The sequence below is a fragment of the Carcharodon carcharias genome, chromosome 15 (genome assembly GCF_017639515.1).
Source record: "Carcharodon carcharias isolate sCarCar2 chromosome 15, sCarCar2.pri, whole genome shotgun sequence".
Lineage (NCBI taxonomy): Eukaryota > Metazoa > Chordata > Chondrichthyes > Lamniformes > Lamnidae > Carcharodon > Carcharodon carcharias.
Genome location: NC_054481.1, coordinates 27,078,387 through 27,099,539, shown reverse-complemented (window position 1 = coordinate 27,099,539; position 21,153 = coordinate 27,078,387). Strand labels below are relative to the sequence as shown.

The following is a 21,153-nucleotide window of genomic DNA, read 5'->3' as shown; positions in this document are numbered from 1 at the left end:
GAGTATAATTGGTGGCCTATTTCCTTTTTGGAAAAAAGGGATGAGGCAATAATGGGAAGAAAATGAAAGATGAAACTATATAAACACCTAGTTAATTTTCCGCTAATAATGACATGTCAGGTAAATTAGCATCACCTCATCCCCCTGCCCCTTGCTTGAAAAGTACTGCCTGTTTCCAAAAATAATGTTTGTTTTCACTCTCTGGGCAGAATTTTTCATGTGGTGGGCAGGGCTTGCTGGGGCGGGCGGGGGCGGGTGCAGAGCTGATTGCCGCCTACAATCAGCTCCACGCCGCCATTTTATGTGGGTGGACCAATTAAAGGCCGCCTGGCGTAATACGCGACCGGTCAGCGCTACCTGTGCGGGCAGAGGGAGGAGGGAGAGTCGGGGCCAGGGGTCTTTCACGCGCATGCGTGAAAGAGCGCTTCAATCTCCCTGAGGCACAGAGATTGAATCGATATGGAAAAAATTAAATAAATAGGTCAAAAGTTTATTTAAACATGGCCCCTCATGTGACTGTGTCACGTGAGATGGGACATGTTTTTATATGTGTGGAAAATCTTTATTTATTTGAAATAAAAGTTTTAGGAAACCTCATCTCGCTCATGGAAGAGGTTTCCTAAAAAACGTGAAGGCTGCTCAGCCTTTTTGCCTGCCCGCCAACCTTGAGGTTGGACGGGCAGCGTTAACAAGTACTTCAATTAATTTCTTAATTGCCTTAACAGGCCGTTTACATATCGGTGGGAGTGCAGCCAAAACAAAACAACACAACTATGCGTGATGACATCAGGACACACGCCTAATGTCATTGTATCAGAAAGGTCATCGACTTGAAACTAACTCTGTTTCTCTCTCCATAAATGCTGCACGACCTGCTGAGTAATTCTAACATTTTCTGTTTCGATTTGTTTTTTAGTGAAGTTGGTTAAGGGATAAATATTGTCCAGGACACTGGGAAGAACTCCCCTGCTCTTTTTCAAAATAATCTTACATCCAGCTGAGAGAGCAAACAGGGCTTTGGTTTAAGGTTTCACCTGAAGGATGGCAACTCCAACAGTGTGGCACTCCCTTTGTATTGGCACTGGGAATGTCAGCCTAGATTGTCTGCTCAATTTTCTGGAATGGATTTGACTCAGAGGTGACAGTGCCACCAGCTAAGCCACACCTGACACTGAAAGGGGTGGACTTTGAGTCCTGGTCATTATCCAGTGAACCTTTCATGAGTGAACTTTGGGTAAGGCTTGATGAAATGTCACAGCTTTTATTCCTATGACTTTCATTTTCCTGTGCCAGTCATTGCTGCTTATCTGCAAAATATCTTCATGCAAAATGCCATTAGGGCTCGAAATGTTGTCCAGTTACTCACCCCACTGTTTTGGGGACCATCTGACCATCCCTGACCTCCAGCCAGTCTCCTTCAATCTAATGCTAACAGGAATGTGCAGTGTTTAGTTTCAATGTATTTTCATGCATTCTCCTTTACTGCAGCAGTGATGGCCCCAAAAGGCAAGAAGGAAACCAACTCCAAAATTAAAATGTCGCCTTAAATCCAAGCAGTGTACAAGTACATGCTGGGCTGACCCTTCTATCAGGGCTGCTGCTCCACACAGTAACTCAGGAATTAAGAATATGACTGAATCAAGGTACGACTCTCTACAGTCTATCCAGATTCCTACGCATCATTCAGCTCTGGGAGTTTGCAAATTTGAGTAAACCAGAAAAATTCCTAAAAAAGAAAGTGATTTGAAACAAGAGTGAGACAGTTTTCCAATTTGTTTTATTTCCCAATTCATCCATCGAGACTACTCTTTTTTTGATGAAACAAAAAGTTTGTTGAAGACAAATCTGAAAACTAAAGATAAAAAGGAAAAGAGGGGAAATAGAGGCCAAAAAAAAACATTAAACAAATAGGAAAGGCCAAAGAATGAAATCTAACAGGAAACCAGAGAGAATGTGTCGGAAGAGACCACAGCCTGGATCCATTAGTATCAGATGTTTCTCTCAAGCTTTCTAAACAAATTTTTAACCCTTTTGAGTTTAACAAGACCTATCATCCCAAACTAAGATTGAACTTTTAAAAAAAATTCTACTATTTGTCATTCTTAACTTTGCTCAGTTTTACAGTGAACAAATTGGCAAAAAAAAATTTTCAGATGCTCTGTTAAAAACGTTTTGAAAACCTTTTGGTACTGGTAAGGTTAACTGAGCAGCATAATAGTTTCGGGTTCTTTAAATAGTAAAGGGTGTGACTGAGATCCTACTGCTTTTCCGTAGTACTAAAGTTCATTTCTTTTCCCCTTTTTCTTTTTACTGAGAGGACATGTCTAGTCTTCTGAACTGGATCCCTTTTTGTACTGGCTTGAGAAAGAAAATGTAGGGTTAGCATTAGTGTTTTGTGCTTGCATAACCATAGTTGATCATGTCATTGGATTGAGGCCTAATCTGTGATCCATAAGGATTCTATCCATTATGCACCCTAATCCCATTCTCCTCAACCACAAGTTCAAGTTGCATTTAATGAAAGAAATTTCAAATTTGTTTTAAGCACTGATGATTGTTTTTTAATGACTGGAGGTGAAACATATAGAGTTGGAGTGGTTCAGTAGGTAGCTCTCCTGTCCCTGAGCCAGAAGGTTCAAGTCTCAACTCCAGGACTTGCTTGCTATGGAAGAATCCAGCCACTGGTTCAGGCAAGCCGGTATGTACTGGAGCCAGTCTCCAGCCCAGATAAATCGGAACAGTTAGCGGTAGGTAGGGCATCCAGGTGTAAAACTGCCTGCCAAATCCAAAAACAAAAATGATGGTTGATATGAAAGGTGATCGACCAGCATTTTGGTGACCTCGAGTCACATGGGAAAAACCGAAAAAGAAGGGAAGGAGTGCAGATGCAATGTGCCAGCACAGGTCATCAGAGTATTCTGCTAACATGGGTTGAATGGTTGAGGCACAGAGGGCAACCAGAAAGGAGTCCGATCCCTGTGGAGGGGAGAGATTGGGGAGAAGAGATTTGAACTCCAAACCATGACCTATTTCCCATGGACTCCAACAGACACCAAGGGGCTGCAGACAGGAGGCAGATATAGTTTCCACCACAGAAGGGTTGGTAACCAGCAGATACAGATTTGAAATAATTGACAAAAGGACCAGAGAGTAGGTGAGAAGATTTTTTTTTACACAGCGAATTATTGCAATCTGCAATTCGCTGCTTGAAAGGCTGGTGGAAGCATATTCAATAGTAACTTTTGAGAAGCAATTGGATAAATACTTGAAGGGAAAATATTTCCAGGGCTCCGGGGAAAGAGCAGAGGAGTGGGAATAATTGGATAACTCTTTCAAAGTACTGGCACAGGTAGGATGGGCTGAATGGTTCCTTCTGTGCTGAATGATTCTAAACTTTGTTCTTTCAGTGTTGCCCAAATCTCAAGAATAAGTAAATAAATAATCTGGACTGAATGCTTTAACAAAGGTAATTGTTCGGGGAAAACTAAATGCTGATTTTTGTTTTATCTGCCTCAACAGGAATGTTTTAACTTCTTTGTGATTTACCTATAATAAGGTTTCGGATCCTTGCAGCAGGAGGAAGCCATTCAGCCCCTCAAGCCTGCTCCAATATTCAATTAGATCAAAACTGATCTGTATCTCAACTCCATCTACCCTTCTTGGTTCTATAACCCTTAATTCCCTTGCCTCACAAAACTCTAACAATCTCAGTTTTGAAGTATTTCAGCCGACACCGAGACTGAACAGCTTTTTGGGGAGGAAAGTTTCAGATTTCAAATGCTCCCTGTCACCACCCCTTTGGCCTAGCTCCAATATCAAGTTTACGTCCCTTGTTCTGGACTCTCCACCAGACGAAATAGTTTCTCTGTCAATTCCTTTAATCAAATCAATTAAAACACATATTAATCTTCTATACTCTAGGGAATACAAGCCAATGCAACCTGACATTGTGATTTAACTTTCATAGCTCCTCCATGATTGACATATCCTTCCTGAAGTTTGGTGCCCAGAGGTGAACACATTGCTCCAGGGGTCTAACTAGAGGTTTATATAACTGTATACTTTCAATACATTTTTAAAAATTCACACAGCATTAAAAGCAGACAGCATCATTCAACAGTTCTTTTGGACCATCCAGGAACTCTGAATGGCCATCTTGATGCTTGCTTGGACTTTCTCCAGCCCTTGCAACAGGAAAATAACTGTTTAATAAAACCAATTATTGCATTTTTGTTCTTTTTGGAAGAACCCCATGTGCTACATGATATGTCACAGACCTGGTTCTCAATTGCCAGGAAGATAGTGGATGGGGGGGGAAAATGTAACTTGGAGCCCCACAAGTGCTCTGACCTAGTAAATAATGAGCAGTGCCAGCCACTTCCTCACAACACCTCCATACTATGGGTATAAAGTGATCACTATGCACTGGCCAAGAGACTTAAATTGTGCACTTTTCTGGAACTGATATTATGAATACTTTCAACATATTGCATTCTCCTGAGCCAAGTTTACAATATCTGCTTGTTTTGGCACCGTTTACATCAACATGGCCAAATTTGTATTTGTTCATTTGACTCACTTTCCTACACACTCCAGCCAGCAGGTACAGCACACTGTGAGCTGCACCGACCAAGGAAATGTCCTAAAGTTATTTGATTCACCCTCAGCTCATTCGTCTCAGCATGTTGTTCTGAAATGAGCAAACTCCTGCTACAGAATATGAACTGTAACAGTTGTGCTACCATAAGCTATGTTTTTGGGGGCCTTTGTCAACTTTAGATTATGAGAAATAAAGGATGCCAAAAAAAACTTTTACTTCCCCTTTTGCATTTCTTAGCTGTGATGCATTCATTTAAAGTAGTCAATCATGTGTTCATTTTTTTGCATTGTTTAGTATACAAAGACCATCTGTGCTTCCCCACATCTCTCAATTGATGCCCTGTGTCAAACAAGATGCCATTTTTCCTGATGTGAGCCCATACCTCAGGAGCTAATGCACCATGGAAGTATTACAGGCCAGCCTGAGCCTGACCTCAGTTAATGCCCATGCAGGGATCCTTGGATGGTGATTAGTGACTGTATGTGATCCTTACCTTCATATGAGGATACTCAGGTCAACCTGAACATCCCAACAGAGACTCCAGCTGAGGCTGGCCAATTTAGAGCAATCCCAGGGAGTCAAAGTTAGGCTTTTCCTACAGCCTTTCTGCTTTGGTGACTAGTCCTTTGGCTCAAAGAGGCTAAGGAAAATTCTAGTTATCAATGCCTTTGATCAGGCAACTCAGCAATTCAGCAACTCAGGATCTAGCCTGGGACTGTTCTGGGCTGTAGGATTCAATAACATATCAGGCAGTGCCCTTATACTCTGAGCTATCAAGAAAGCCTGTGACCTTTTTAATTAAACACACAGTTGTGTTTACATATAAGATGTATCATTACGATAAGAATGTGGAACCACAAGGAGTGGTTGAGGTGAATAGCCTAGGTGTATTTAAGGGGAAGCTGGATAAACACAAGGGAGAAAGGAATATAAGGATACATTGATAGGGTGAGAGGAAAGGGATGGGAGGAGGCTCAGTTGGGGCATAAACAACGACATGGACCAGCTGGACCTTATGACCTGTTTGTGCTGTACATTGTGTGTAAAATGTGTGAGTATTGATGAATATTATCAGTAAAGGCTGTGGTGTTGCATAAATTACTTCTCTTTCTGCAGCTTGGGAGCTACATCGTCGACTGTGGCAGAATCAAACATACGAACATATGAATTAGGAACAGGAGAAGGCCATTTGGTTCTTCAAGCCTGTTCTGCCATTCAATAACACCATGGCTGATCTGAATCTGGCCTCCATATTCCACCTACCCCTGGTAACCTTTGACTCTCTTGTTAGTCAAGAACCTATCTACCTCTGCCCTAAAATTATTCAATGACTCTGCCGCCACCACATTCTGGGGAACAAGTTTCCAAAGATTCATGCCCCTCTGAGAGAAAAAATTCTTCTCATCTCATCTTAAATGGGAGAGCTCTTATTTTTAAACCATGTCCCCTAGTTCTAGTCTCTCCCACAAGGGGCAACATCCTTTCAGCATCCACCCTCAGGATCTTATATGTTTCAATAAGATCACCTCTCAATCTTCTAAACTCCAATGGATACAAGCCCGGCCAGTCCAACCTTTCCTCATAAGATAATCCCCCCAACCCAGGTATCAGTCAAGTGAACCTTCCCTGAACTGCTTCCAACACATTTATATTCTTTTTTAAATAAGGAGAACAAAACTGTACACAGTACTCTAGATGTGGTCTCACCAACACCTTGTAAAACTGTAGCAAAACATTCCTACTTTTTTTTCCATTCAATAAATGATAACATTCCATTTGCCTTTCTAATCACTTGCTATACCTAACTTTTTGTGATTCTTGTACCAGGACACCCAGATCCCTCCATAGCTCAGAGTTCTGCAATCTCTCACCATTTAAATAATATGCTGTTTTTCTATTTTACCTGCCAAAGTAGACAAGTTCACATTTTCCCATATTATACTCCAACTGCCAAATTTTTGCTCATTCACCTAACCTACCTATATCCTTTTGCAGACTCCTTACCGCTTCACATCTTACTTTCCTACATATCTTTGTATCATCAGAAAATTTAGCTACCATACATTCGGTCCTTTCATCCAAGTCATTGGCCAGAATTTTTCCATTGGCAAGTTGGGGGTGGGGCCCACTCGCCGATGCGAAAATGATGTGGGATGATGTCTGGAGGAACCCTCGATGTCATCCTGCCTCATTTAAATATTCAGGATGGCGGGCGGACAGCAAAATCAGCTGTTCGCCTGCCGACCTGTCAATGGCCAATTGAGGCCATTGACAGGATAATTAACCCAATTAAAGGACCTGCCCATCCAACCTTAAGGCTGGCGGACAGGCCAGGAGCCCCGGCGGGCTTCTGAAAAAACATGAAACCTCATCCACCGGCGGGATGAGGTTTCATGTCTGTTTTTAAAAACTTTAATAAACTTTATATAATGTTTATTAACATGTCCCATCTCATGTGACATTGTCACATGAGGGGGACATGTTAATAATATTTTTATTTTGCTATTTTTTAGGTTTATTAAACTTTCAGCGCTCTCCCTGAGACAGCACTTAGTCTCAGGGAGCAGTGCGCATGCGCGAAAGAGCGCACTCTGACAGTTGGGGAATACCTTCCCCCCACTCCCGCACAGGAAACACATAGCACTTCCTGTTGGGCAGCCCGCCCACTCAAAATGGCGGTGGGGCCCATTTCGGCGGCGGAGTTCGGCTGCCTGCCCTCCACCGAGGGCTAAATTCTGCCCATTATTATAAATTTTAATAGTTGAGATCCCAGCACTGATCCCTGTGGCACTCCAACCTGAAGATGACCCATTTATGCCTATTCTCTATTTCCTGTTAGCTAACCAGTCTCCTATCCATGCTAATATGTTACCCCCTACACCATGACCTCTTATTTTGCATAGTAACCTTTGATGTGGCACCTTGTCAAATGCCTTCTGGAAATCTAAGTACAGCACATCCACAGGTTCCCCTTTATTAATGTTGCTAATTACTTCCTCAAAGAAATCCCTCATATTGTGATTTTATTGCAAATTAATATTTTTAATTCAAAGGAGAATTGCCTTCCCAGGAATTCACTTAACAGGGTGGGCAGGTTGAGATGACAACAAGTTTGTGCTCTGACCCACCTGGAATTCAGTCCAGTTTTTCAGCCAGCATGTAGCACAGTGACAGAAATGATGATGTGTCACTTTAGCTATCTGTTGTGAAATGGAATAAACTGGATTAGGGAATCTATTGACATTTTTTTAAGGTGGGGGAGGGAGAAGGGAAACAAGGCCCTTATTAAAACCAAGCAAATTGAGATGTCAGCATGGTTTAGTTGGTAGCACTCTTGCTCCTGAGTCAGAATGTCATGGGTTCAAGTTGCAATCCAGAGACTTGATGAGACATTAAACAGAGGACCTGCCTGCTATCTCAGATGGATGCAAAAGATCTCATGGCACTAAATCAAAGAAGAGCAGGGGAGTTCTTCCTGGGGCAGGATCTTCCGGTCGGTGAGTGGGGGCGGGGCCTGTTCGCCGATGCATAAAAAGATGCGGGATGACATCAGGTGGAACTCCCGACGTCACCCCGCGTCATTTCCATTTTCAGGTCGGTAGGGGCGCAGCTGAGTCAGCTGCATGCCCGCTGACCTGTCGAAGGCCTATTAAACCATTGAAAAACTAATTAAGGTAATTAATGGACATGCCCATCCAACCTTAAGGTTGGCGGGCAGGCTGGTAGCCCTGATGGGCTTCGGAAAAAGCATGAAACCTCATCCACAGGCGGGATGAGGTTTCATGATGGTCTTTAAATTTTTATCAAATCTTTCAATAAAAGTTATGGACATGTCCCAACTCATGTGACAGTGTCACTTAAGGGGACATGTCAGGGAAATATTTTTATAATTTCTATTAAAAATTTTAATTCTGAGCTGATCTCCCTGAGGCAGCACTTAGCCTCAGGGAGATCTGTGCACTCTTTCGCACGCATGCACGAAAGAGCACACTCCTGGCTGAGGGAATCCCCCCCTCCCACATAGAATTGCGGCGTGCCCCCAATCGGGGATGCTGATTGGAGGTTCGCCCACCCACATCCGGTCCCAACTTCCCCCCCGACATGGGGAAAGTTTTTCCTTTGGTGTCCTGGTCAATATTTATCTATGAACCAAAATGACTAAAACAGATTATTCGGTCATTTATCTCATTGTGATTGTGGGAACTTGAGGTGCACAAATTTGCTGCTGTTTCCTGCATTCCAAGAGTGACTACACTTCAAAAATATTTCATTGACTGAAATGTGCTTTGGGACAACTTGAGGCGGTGAAAAATGCTGTAGATATGCAAGTTATTTATTTCTTTCAAAACCACAAGCAACACAACACATTGGAAAGAGCTTCCATGTCTACTTCTACTGGGGAGGGGTAGAAATAAATTATAGATGTTATGACTCACTGGGGATAGTGTGCTGTAATATCAAGCCCCACTGTTTCCTGAGCCGTGACAAATGTGAGAAATTTGACCAAACCACCAGATTCCCCAAGTTCTATCCAACTATTTAATTTAGGTTAACAGAATGCAAGCACCAGGTTTGTAAACTTAATAAGTAAATAACTGTTTATTGAATAAACTGTTGTTAACCAGTGGCAAAAGAAGGAAATATGAACTGCTAATTTCTAATACCAAAACTTCAACTTAAATCCCTGTACACACACATACAAGACACATAAGGATGGGATAAAACAGTTCAATAGCACCAATTCTGGACTACAGGACTCAATGGGTTGATTTTGATTAATGTCCTCCAGTTCTTGTTGATGACACAAGGTGGTCTTCCAACACTTTCAGTGTTTAGTTCACTGGTTGAGCATTTGCCTTTCAATGGCCTGAATTTTTCAGTTGGCGAGCGGGCTTGGCAGGAGCTGGTGGGGGTGGTCGCAGAGCCAACTACCACCTGCGATTGGCTCCACACCACCATATTACGTGGGCGGGCCAATTAAGGCCCACCCAGTGCCAGATGCTACCTGTGCAGGCGCAGAGAGGAGGGAGAGTTGGGGCCAGCACTCTTTTGCACATGCGCGTGAAAGAATGCTTCAATCTCCATGAGGCACGGAGCTGCCTCAGGGAGATTGAAGCGATTGTTAAAAAAATAAACTAATTGATTAAAAATTTAATTAAATGTGTCCCCTCCTGTGACTGTGTCACATGAGATGGGACATGATTTTATATTTCAGAGCAACGTTTTAATTAATAAAAGCTTTTGGAAACCTCATCGTACTTGTGGATGAGATTTCCTAAAAATCGTGAAGGCAACTTGCCCTTTTCACCTGCCTGCCAAACTTAAGGTTGGACGGGCAGCATAAGCAATTACATTAATTAATTTGTTAATGGCCTTAATAGGCCTATCAGTTATCGGCGGGCGCGCAGCTGACTCCGGTGCACACCCGCCAAATGAAACATTGCGATGATGTAGGGATGCACGCCTGACATCATCGTGCATCATTTTATGCATCGGCGTGTCAGGCCCATCCTCGCATGCTGACTGAAAAATTCAGGCCAATGTCTCTAATGGTGATTTTCCCCTTTGCCTCTTGTCAGGGGTTTTCAGAGAGAGAGCAGTTTATAGACATATGAGAAGAAAAGCCAGCTAGCTATTATTGTGGCATTACTAGAATCTTCCACACACAGAAGAAAGAGGTTTTAGATCTTATTCCTTTCAGACTAGCAGCTATCTGCTGCACTGCTTCTCACACAAAACCTGGTCACCTGGTCAGGAGCCAAATAAAATGCTGCTGTCAGGCAGCTCCCTTAGTCCAGGACTCCTTTCCAGCACCGCTCTGTCTTTCATGGCACACTCTGTTCCAGGACTGACACATTGTATGGGCAGAATTTTCTGCCTGTCGGGCGGGCAGGCCCAACCCAATCTCCAGCGGAAGGGGAGACGATCCCCACCAGAGAAGCGGGTCCTGCCACCATTTTATATGGGAAGGCCTTACATGACATTCAGTGGGAAGTGCTATGCGCTTCCTGTGAGGGTAGGGGGCGATTCTCCAAAAGCGAGACTGTGCTCTTTCGCGCATGCGCATGAAAGAGCGCACATCTCCCTGAGGCTAAGTGCTGCCTCAGGGAGATTGCTGACACTTTTAAAAATTCCTTAACATGTCCCCCTGATGTGACAATGTCACATGAAATGGGACATGTTCATAATTTACATAATAAGTTTATTAAACATTTTTAAAATTCCTTAAAATGTTCCCCTGACGTGACAATGTCACATGAAATGGGACATGTTCATAATTTACATAATAAGTTTATTAAACATTTTGAACCCGCCGGTGGATGAGGTTTCATGTTTTTTCTATTGCCCGCCAGGGCTCCTGGCCTGCCTGCCAACCTTAAGGTTGGACAGGCAGGGCCTTTAATTGTATAACTGATCCTGTCAGTGGCCTTAATTGGCCATTGACAGGTCGGCGGGCCCACAGCTGATTTTACTGCAGACCTACCTTCCTGAAAATTTAAATGGAGCCGGATGACGTCATCCCACATCATTTTACGCATTGGCGAGCAGGCCCCACTCCCTGCTTGCTGACGGCAAAATTCTGCCCTATACATCTCTCATCCTGTCCCAGTGGACGTGGCTTTCAACCTGCAGCTATTGTAGTTCTAATTCACAGTACAACAGAAAATAAAAAGATATGTCCTTTACAACAGTCCAACAGAAATAAAAAGATATTTTCCTTACATATATCTTGGTAGAAGGTAGAAATTCAGAAGTTTGGTGAACGCAGAAGGAAAAAACCCCACCCAATGCTTTCACTAGAAGTAGATCGGGACTGGCTGTACATAAAACACAGTCCTTTCAGTCCCACCACATTATAAACGAACAATACTTTCAACATTATCTTCAAACACATCTGCTTAATTCCAAGATCTGTACACTTGGTGAGTGAGAGACTGAGAGAGCCATTTGCTAAAGTTTAAAAATATTTTACAAGCTACATGGATAAAGGCATATTATAAAATTAAAACAAGCAGAGCTCCTTTTTGTACCAATGAATGAAGGATTCTACTTTAATTGGTAGATATGGTTACCTGCCACATGAACAAAGTTAATTGCTAAGTCCAAATCTTGCAGATCAAAAGACTGATGGTGACTATTTATACTGATAGGGAGGCTAATCTTTGACAACAAATCTAGTGTTGGTTTAATTCTTTTTTATTTCGGCTTATCTTGATTCTATAAAAAGGGTAAATGTACCCTCCAAAAATAATTTAAAGAGCAGTATTTCACTTAACAATGTATAATAAATATGTAAAATAAAACCACATTTTAATTTAAGCCAAATAGACATTGGAAACAAAAATAATTTTAAAAAATGTTTTGAATGGCCTGCAAATGAATACCAGCTAGCCAGTGTGTGTTTGAGATGAGTGAGAGTATTGATGAATGAATGGTGGCTGCACCACTGTGTGTATTAGAAGGGGCTGTGGTACTAATGGATGAATGGCAACTATTAATGCTGTGTGGGAATGGGTTTCTATGAATGAGTTCACTGTGGTGTGAATGGAATGATGTTATTTTCATGGGATGCGAGCATCGATGTTGCCCATCCCTAATTGACTTTGAAAAACATGGTGGTTAGCCACCTTCTTGAGCCACTGCAGTCCATGTGGTATTGGCACACCCATAGTACAGTTAGGAAGGGAGTCCCAGAATTTTGACCCAATGACAGTGTAGGAACGGCGATATAGTTCCAAGCCAGGGTGGTGTGACTTGGAGAGGAACTTGGAGGTGGTGGTGTTCCCATGCATCTGCTGCCCTTGCCCTTCAAGGTGGTGGATGTCATGGGTTTGGAAGGTGCTGTCAAAGAAGGCTTGAAGAGTTGCTGCAGTGCATCTTGAATATGAGTTGAATAGCATACACTGCTGCCTACCGTGTGTCAGTGATAGATGGGGTACCAATAAAGCAGTTTCTTTGTCCTGGATGGTGTTGCGTTCTTGAGTATTGTTGAAGCTGCACTCAACCAGGCAAGTGAAAGTATTCCTTCCTGACTTGTGCCTTGTAGATGTAGGCAAGCTTTGGGGAGTCAGGAGGTGAGTTACTTGCTGCATAATTCCCAGCCTCTGATGCTGCTCTAGTATTTATATGGCTGCTCCAGTTAAGTTTAGTGGAGGATTCAATGATGGTAATGCCATTAAGTCAAGGGAGATGGTTAGATTCTCTCTTGTTGGAGATGGTCATTGACTGGCACTTATGTGGCATAAATGTTACTTGCCACTTATCAGCCAAGCCCGAATGTTGTCCAGGTCTTGCTGCATATGCACATGGACTCTGTCAAAATCTGAGGAGTCATGAATTCTACTAAATATGGTGCAATCATCAGTGAACATCCTCACTTCTGACCTTATGGTGGAGCGAAGGTCATTGATGAAGCAACTGAAGATGTTTGGGCCTAGGATACTATCTGAGGAACTCCTGCAGGGTAAGAAAGAATGCATGCTATATTGCAATGTATGTTTGGGGCAGATTTGGTGGGGGTATGAGGGAATATTTGTTCCTATTGAGCTTTCACAAAGCCAATGTCAAGTGGATGGGGCAATTCAGTAGCAAGCTTGATTGGGAGCACTTCTGGCCAATCTTTGAACAGGAAAAGAATCAGAAATCAAGCACACCACTTCCTGTGGCACAGAAAACAACAAAACAAAGATCCATGGCCGGGATTTTACTTATGGCAGGCGGGCTGGGTGGGATCGGGAGTAGGTGGGCGCAGAGCCGATCACCACCCGCAATTGGCTCCGCACCACCAATTAAGGCCCGCCCAGCGTGAATCGTGGCTCCTGAGATCAGCGGGAAGGGGCGGGCAGCGGTGGGAGGCCAATGACCGTTAGGTCCAATGGTGACCCAGCGGCCTCTTCAGAAATGGCACAGGCAGCCGTCCAAAGGCTGCCACTCATATCAGACAGGAGGATGTCAGATAGCGTCCTTGGAGAGCAGGCCAGGTGGGAGGGCAGTTCGGCGGGGCAGTCGGCTCCAAGGTTTTCGGATGAGTGCTTCACTGCCCTCCTCGAGGAGGTGGAAGCATGCTGCAAGATCCTTGTGCCAAGGGACAGAAGGCGGAAGCCTCCCCCACATAACAAAACATGCCTGGGAGGAGGTGGCAGAAAGGGTCAGCTCCCATGATGTGGTGAGATGCAGCTGGATGCAGTGCCGCAAGCGTGTCAATGACCTCTTGTGATCGGGAAGGGTGAGTATTGTGTTGGCATGGGTCACTTATCACAGCGGTTAGGTTGGCCCCTCCCCCAGCTACCCTCCCAACTCAAAATTTTATTTTTGCGTTCATTCACGGGATGTGGCCTTCGCTGGGTGGGCCAGCATTTATTGCCCATCCCTAGTTGCCTCTGAGAGGGTGGTGCTGAGCTGCCTTCTGTGTCCGCTGCATATGGTACGGGAACACCCACAGTAGTGTTTGGGGGCAAGCTCCAGGATTTTGACCTAGCGACAGTGGTGGATCGCCAGCGCAGATACCAGCACCTCGTTAGGGATAAGACCGTCGGCTAGTATCTTGGTGTACAGCAGTGAGGGCACCTCACGCTCACTTGAGGTGCAGACGGAGGCAGAGACTGCCCATGGCAGCAGCAGTCGGAGGACTGCTGGGGACCAGGAACATGCTCAGTCAGTAGCTGATGATATGCCTCTGGAGTCGTCCTTGAGGCAATAGATGTTCGAAGTCCAGCAGGGTGTGTGGGAGGATCTGGTGGAGATACATGAGGCAATGCGTGCCATGGTCTCCAGGATGGAGGAGTCCATGTGGAACATGAGCAATGCAATGACCCTCATGGCCAAGGTCGTCCTGGGGATGCACTCGGACCTGCAAGCCCTCACAGTGGCATTGACCTCAGGTGGTCAGTGTCAGTTGGGAGATGGATTGGGCACCTAGTATCCCAGCTAGGTGACCATCTATCAATTGTGAGCATGGAGGTCCAAAGCAACCTCATGTTGGCGCAGGAGCTATCCATCTCTGCGGGCCCCTCTCAAGGCGCTCTGGATGACAGCTGCAGCTCCTCCGCCCCTATGCCAGTGACCATGGCATCTGATGAGGCTGCAATGACTGGGGAGGTGCCAGCCATGCCACTGTCTGCTCCATCCCAGTCGGGGCCAGTACAGGCTCCATGGGTCAGAGTACACCTGCCAAGGTCATCAAGGCCAACAGGACAGCAGAGTGAGCAGGCTGTCTCCAATGCCGGTGCCAACGAGGAGGAGCACCTGGACGTAGCACCTGCAAATGTAAATGTAAATCACCTTAGGCACAACATGGGCTTATCACTGGTGATTTTCTTTTACCCCCCGTTTCAGTTGTTTTTATGTAGATGTGCTGTTCAACACCTTTTAATGGACTTTGATTTCTGTATGCAAGTTGGCAATCATTAAAGGTTTTGGTTCTCAACAAGCCTCTGGATGCTTCGTTAGTTCTGCAGGTGAAGGGGAACCCATGATGTTATGAGTGGCTTGTTTGTCATTGAGCTTTACTGGCAAGGCACATAGTTAATGTTCCTAACCAGGCAAATGTTGCTCTCAGGTATCGAGTATGGAGTCTGCAGCCCTGGCAAGTGTTGGTGGTTCATCTTTGCTAGGCTAGTTGAAGGAGCATTGGATCAAAGCCTCCTGGGTGTCCCTACCTCCCTGGAGGTTGCCTGGGTCGGCATCTATCCCCTCAGCATTCTCCTGTGCGTCCTTGGACTCATTTCTGGACTCATCATCTGCAGCCAGAGCATCTGCGTCTACATCTCCTTCCTCCATTGCGTCCCCCTTTCCATTGCCAGATTGTGGAGAGCGCAGCATGCAACCACTATCAGTGACACACAATCTGAGGGGTATTGGAATGCGTCCCCTGAACGGTCCAGACATCGGAAGCGCATTTTGAGAATACTGATGATTCTCTCTACCATAGCCCTTGTGGAGGTGTGGCTCCTATTGTACCGCTGCTCGGCTTCTGTTCTTGGATGGCAGAGAGGCGTCATGAGCCACCTTTTGAGAGGATAGCCCTAGTCACCCAGCAGCCATTCATCTAGCTGGGCTGGAACACTGAAGAGCCTCGGCACCTGGGAGTGTCTCAGGATGTAGACGTCAAGGGAGCTGCCTAGGTACCTTGCACAGACGTGCAGAATCTGCATCCTGTGATCACACACTATCTGCACATGTTGGTGAAGGCTCCAGGCTCACCCACTGGTGCCTTGATGGCCACATGCATGCAATTGATTGCACCTGGATTCGGAGGAACCCAGCAATTGCTGCAAAGCCTCTAGCTCGCTCTTCCTGGCTGACCTCGTCTGAATGGTAGTGAATGAAAGTCAATAAATGCCTGAACAGCACGTCTGTCACCAGCTTGACACAACTGTGGACTGGGAGACTTCACAAAGATCACCCACCAACCCTTGGAAAGAGCCGGAGGCATAGAAGTTGTGGGAACTGTGACCTTCAGCACCACTGGCATGGAATGTCCACCCACACAGTTGGAGCTGATCTCAAGGCCAATCATCTGACAGATGGAGATCACTGTGTCCCTTGAGAGACGGAGCCTCCTTCGGCACTGCACCTCAGTCATATTGAGGTAGCTGCATCACTGCCTGTAAACCCTGGCTGCAGGATAGTGGTGCTTTCTGCGGCCCCTTCCACCTTGCACTCCCTGTTGGCCCTGCGCTCTTTGTGCCTGCACTTGTCCTCCCTAAGGTGGCTCCCCTAGATGCTGAATATGGACTCCTGGTCTCCTCCCCCTTCTGGCCCTCTCCTCCTCCTCAGAGGAGGTGCTTCCAGCGGAGAGTACAATCCCTGTTCCCAGGGTAAGGGAAGGCTGTCTGATACCTGCAAGGCCCCGAGTGTTATGATTCTTCCAAGTCCTCATCTGAAGCCTGTTGTTTTTGTCAAAGCAGCTCTGAAGAGAATTGAACTTGTCCTGTTCACATAAGCAAGTAGCAGTAAGTTTTAAAAATTAAAGTTATAACTACTTGCATTAGTGAGCCCACTGACCCCTCTTATCCTGCCCATGGATGAGGTTTTGAAAAATGTGGCCTGCCCGTTGCGCCTGTGCAACACACTGAAAATCACATGGGCTGCGAAAAATCGTTGTCAATTGCTGCCTCAAGGGCCTTAACTGGCCCGTTAATTAATGGCGGGTGCGCCTCTGAACTCACAGCATGCCCACCTTCCAAAATATCACGCGTCATTTTATGCATTGGCATGTCAGGCCCACCCCCGCACGCTGACCTGAAAATTCTGGCCCATATGTTGCACTTCAATTAGTAAGTTCTATTGAGGAGGAACTTAAGTCTGTTTGCAAAATGAAATTTTGTCAAAAGTGTTACTCTCTACGTTCACTAGCTGTCTGTGCAGTAAGACAGTTTGACGATTTGTTTATGGCCAAATCACTAAATTGCCTCTATAAATAGACAAAGCTGGAAACTGTGGCTGCTTGTTTAGGAGGTGCTTTTTGTAATGTGTACTTCTGTAAATAAATATTCATAAAATTGTGTAAAGATTGGCTCAAGTTCTATTCTTCACCAATTTGCTAGAGTACAACACACCTAACAAAAGATTGGAATTGAGCCCAAGAGCAAGTGTGGTGGATTCAACATCCAGTTCAATTTGCAAGGAAATCCTATTGGAACATCACTGGAATCTGCTATTGTATAATTATATAGATAGTATGAGTGAATTGAGCGAAGAGGTATATGGGGTCCCACTTACTGGAGTGACCAACTGAAATTTGTAACAACTTCAACTTCAGTTTATCTCCTGCTGGTGTTGCAGCACCACAAGATTTCCTGGGTGTCTCTCTGCTGAACAAAATAATCAGTAAGAGCTACCCTGTCCTAATCTAGGTAAATATGTTGCATTAAAGGCATAAAAGTGGTTGGCAAAACAGTGAAAAGGCATAAACTGAAGATAAGAACTAAAGAGGGTAGAGATGATATTTACCCATAACTTGATTAGAATCTGAAGTTCTCTGCCACCATCCTTGTTCTAGCACTGATTCTGAATGCACTGCCTGAACAGGAGACGAAAGTAAATTAAATAGTAACTTCCAAGAGGGAATTTGATAAATACTTGAAAAGGAAAAAGAGGGAAGAGTAGGAGAGTGAGACTCTTTCAAAGGTCCAGCACAGGCATGATGGACCTTCTGTGCTGTATGATAATCAATAAATTATTTCAAAAGAAGAAAGTGGATAGTTTGAAAAAGAGCAACATTACATGGGGAGCTGTAGGAAAGCAGGATTAAGACTTGTGAAGAAAAAAACAGTTGGACACAGACATGATGGCTGAATTCTGCTTTGCAAACATTCTCTATAGTTCTATAGATATCTTTCTAAATTAAAACTATAAGAAGACAGTGATCCAGTGTTATCAAACAGAAACATCCCTTTTTTAGAGGGGCACAATTAATATAAAATTAAATGGTAAAGCAAAGGAAATGTATAACTTAACTCATGATATAATTATTCATACTAGCCTCATATAGTCCAGTCTCTGTGCTGCCCACCAGCTTTAGGCGACAGTTCTATTACCTGACAGACCTCTGATCTTTCACCTTCCATTAATGTGAGCTCAACCAACTCAACTGCACCATATCCTAACTCACATCATGTCCTGTTCACACATCACTTTCCGGTCTAACTGACCTACAATTGCTCCTGGTCCTGCAATACAAAATTCTCATGCTCATGTACAAATCCCTCCATTGCCTCACCCCCTCCCTATCTCTGTAACCTCCTACAAACATCTGAGCTTTGCACTCCTCCAAGTATTCAGAGCAAGATAAATGAATGAATGGCACAAATAGATGTTAATGGATATGATCTTATAGTCATTTTGGAGACATGGTTACAAGGAGATCAAAACTGGGAACTGAAAGGACAGGCAGGAAGGAAAGTGTGGTGGGGTAGCTTTGTTTTTTGGGATGGAATAAGTACGATAGCAAGAAATGATCTTGGATCAGAAGATGTAGAATCCACATGGGTGGAGGTAAGAAATAACAAGGGCAAGAAGACACTGGTGGCAGTAATCTATAGGCCCCCCTAAAAGTAGCTTCGCTGTAGGACAGGTAATAAATCAGGAAATAATGGGGGCATGTAAAAACGGCAGTACATTATTCATGTGTGACTTTAATCTTCATGTAGATTGGGAGAATCAAATTGGCAGAGGAAGCCACGAGCAAGAATTCATAGAGTGTATTCGAGACAGTTTCCTAGAACAATATTTGTGGATCCAACCAGGGATCAGGCTATTTTGGATCTGGTAATGTGTAATGAGGCAGGTTTAATAAATGATCTCAGAGTAAAAGATCCCCTAGGAAACAGTGACCATAACATGATTGAATTTAGCATTCAGTTTAAGAGTGAGAAACTTGGGTCGGAAACAACAGTGTTAAATTTAAATAAGGGTAATTACAAAGGAATGAGGGCAGGGTTGGCTAGAGTGGACTGGGAAAGGAGTTTAGCAGAAAAGACAGTTGTTCAACAATGGCAGATGTTTAAGAAAATAGTTTGTGGCTCACAACAAAGATATATCCCAGTGAGGAAGGATAGTAGGAAGATGGTAAATCAACCATGGTTAACAAGGAAGTTAAGGGTAGTATCAAATTGAAAGAAAAAACATACAATGTGGCAAAGATTAGGAATAAGCCAGAGGATTGGGAAAGTTTTAAAAACCAACAATGGATGACCAAAAAAACAATAAAAAGGGAGAAAATAATCTTTGCGGGTAAACTAGAAAGGAATATAAAAATGGACAGTAAGAGCTTATTTAAATATATAAAAAGGATGAGAGAGGCCAAAGTGAACATAGGCCCCTTAGAGAATGAGGCTGGGGAAATAATAATGGGGAACCAGGAAATGGCAGAGGAGTTGAATAAATACTTTGCATCAGTCTTCACAGTAGAAGACACTAATAACATTCCAAAAATACTAAATAATCAAGGGGAAAAAGGCAGGGAGGAAATAAATACAATAACTATCACTAGAGAATAAGTGCTAGGGAAACTAATGGGGCTAAAGGCTGATAGGTCCCCTGGACCAGATGTGTTGCATCCTAGGATATTAAAGGAAGTAGCCACAGAGACAGTGGATGCACTGATGGTAATCTTCCAAGAATCCTTAGATTCTGGAAAAGGTCCAGAGGATTGGAAAACTGCCAATGTAACATTCTTATTCAAAAAGGGAGGGAGACAAAAAACAGCTAACTATAGTCCAGTTAGCTTAACATATGTCATTGGGAAAATGTTAGAGTCTGGTATAAAGGATGTAAAAACAGAGTATTTCGAAATGCATAATATGATCAAGCAGAGTCAGCATGTATTCATGAAGGGAAAATCATGACAAATTTATTAGATTTCTTTGAGGAGGTAACAAGCAGGATAAATAAAGGAGAGCCAATAAATGTAATATATTTGGATTTCCAAAAGGCGTTCAATAAGGTACTACACATGAGGCTACTTAAAAAGATAAGAGCCCATAGTGTTGAGGATAGTATATTAACCTGGATAGCGGATTGGCTAACTAATAGAAGACAGATAGTTGGGATAAGGGGGGCATTATCAGGATAGCAACCTGCAACAAGTGGAGTGCCACAGAGATCAGTGCTGACACCACAATTATTTACAATATATATTAATGACTTAATGAGGGAAGTTTGTGGATGACACAAAAATATGTGGGAGGTCAAGTGGTGAAGATGACACAAAGAGTCTACAGGTTAAGTGAGTGGACAAAAACTTGGCGAATGGAATATAATGTGGGAAAATGTGAGGTTATGCACTTTGGTAGAAAAGATAGAGGAGCTGAATATTATTTAAATGGAGAAAGACTGCAGAAAGCTGGCGAACAGAGGGATTTGGGGGTCCTCGTTCATGAATCACAAAAAGCTAGCATACAAGTTCAGCGGGTAATAGGGAATGCAAATAAAATGTTTTTTATTTCAAAGGGAATGAAATATAAAAATAGGGAAGCCTTGCTAAAACTATAGACACTAGTTAGACCACGCCTAGAAATGTGAGAACAGTTTTGCTCCCCTTATCTAAGAAAGGATATACTGGTATTGGAGGCAGTGTGGAGGGATTTTCTTATGAGGAGAGATTGAGTAGGTTGGGCCTGTGCTCATTGGAGTTTAGGAGAATGAAAGGCGATCTTATTGAAACATAAGATTCTTAGGGGCTTGACAGGGTAGATGCTGAGAGGTTGTTTTCCCTTGTGGGAGATTCTAGGGCCAGAGGGCATAATCTCAGAGTAAAGGGTCACCCATTTAAAACAGAGGTGAGGAGGAATTTCTTTTCCCAGAGGGTGGTGAATCTGTGGAATTCTTTACTGCAGAGAGCTGTAGAGGCTGGGTCGTTAAGTATATTCAAGTTGAGATAAACAGATTTTTAATCAGTAAGAGAATCAGGCGCTATGGGGAAAAGGCTGGAAAGTGGAGTTGAGGATCAGCCATGATCTCATTGAATGGCAAAGTGGACTCGATGGGCCGAATGGCCTATTTCTGCTCCTACGTCTTAAGTCTGGTCTCTTCAGAATTCCTGATTTCTA

The 21,153-nt window shown here is 43.8% G+C and overlaps 2 protein-coding genes across 2 annotated transcripts in view; both read left to right on the top strand.

Annotated features, from left to right (window-relative positions):
* The window catches only part of cyth3a (cytohesin 3a), a 121,201-nt gene that overhangs the window by 31,572 nt on the left and 68,476 nt on the right, over window positions 1-21,153 (top strand). The gene's annotated exons all lie outside the window — the stretch shown is intronic.
* The window catches only part of LOC121288667 (small integral membrane protein 10-like protein 2A), a 99,607-nt gene that overhangs the window by 38,379 nt on the left and 40,075 nt on the right, over window positions 1-21,153 (top strand). The window lies entirely within an intron of this gene.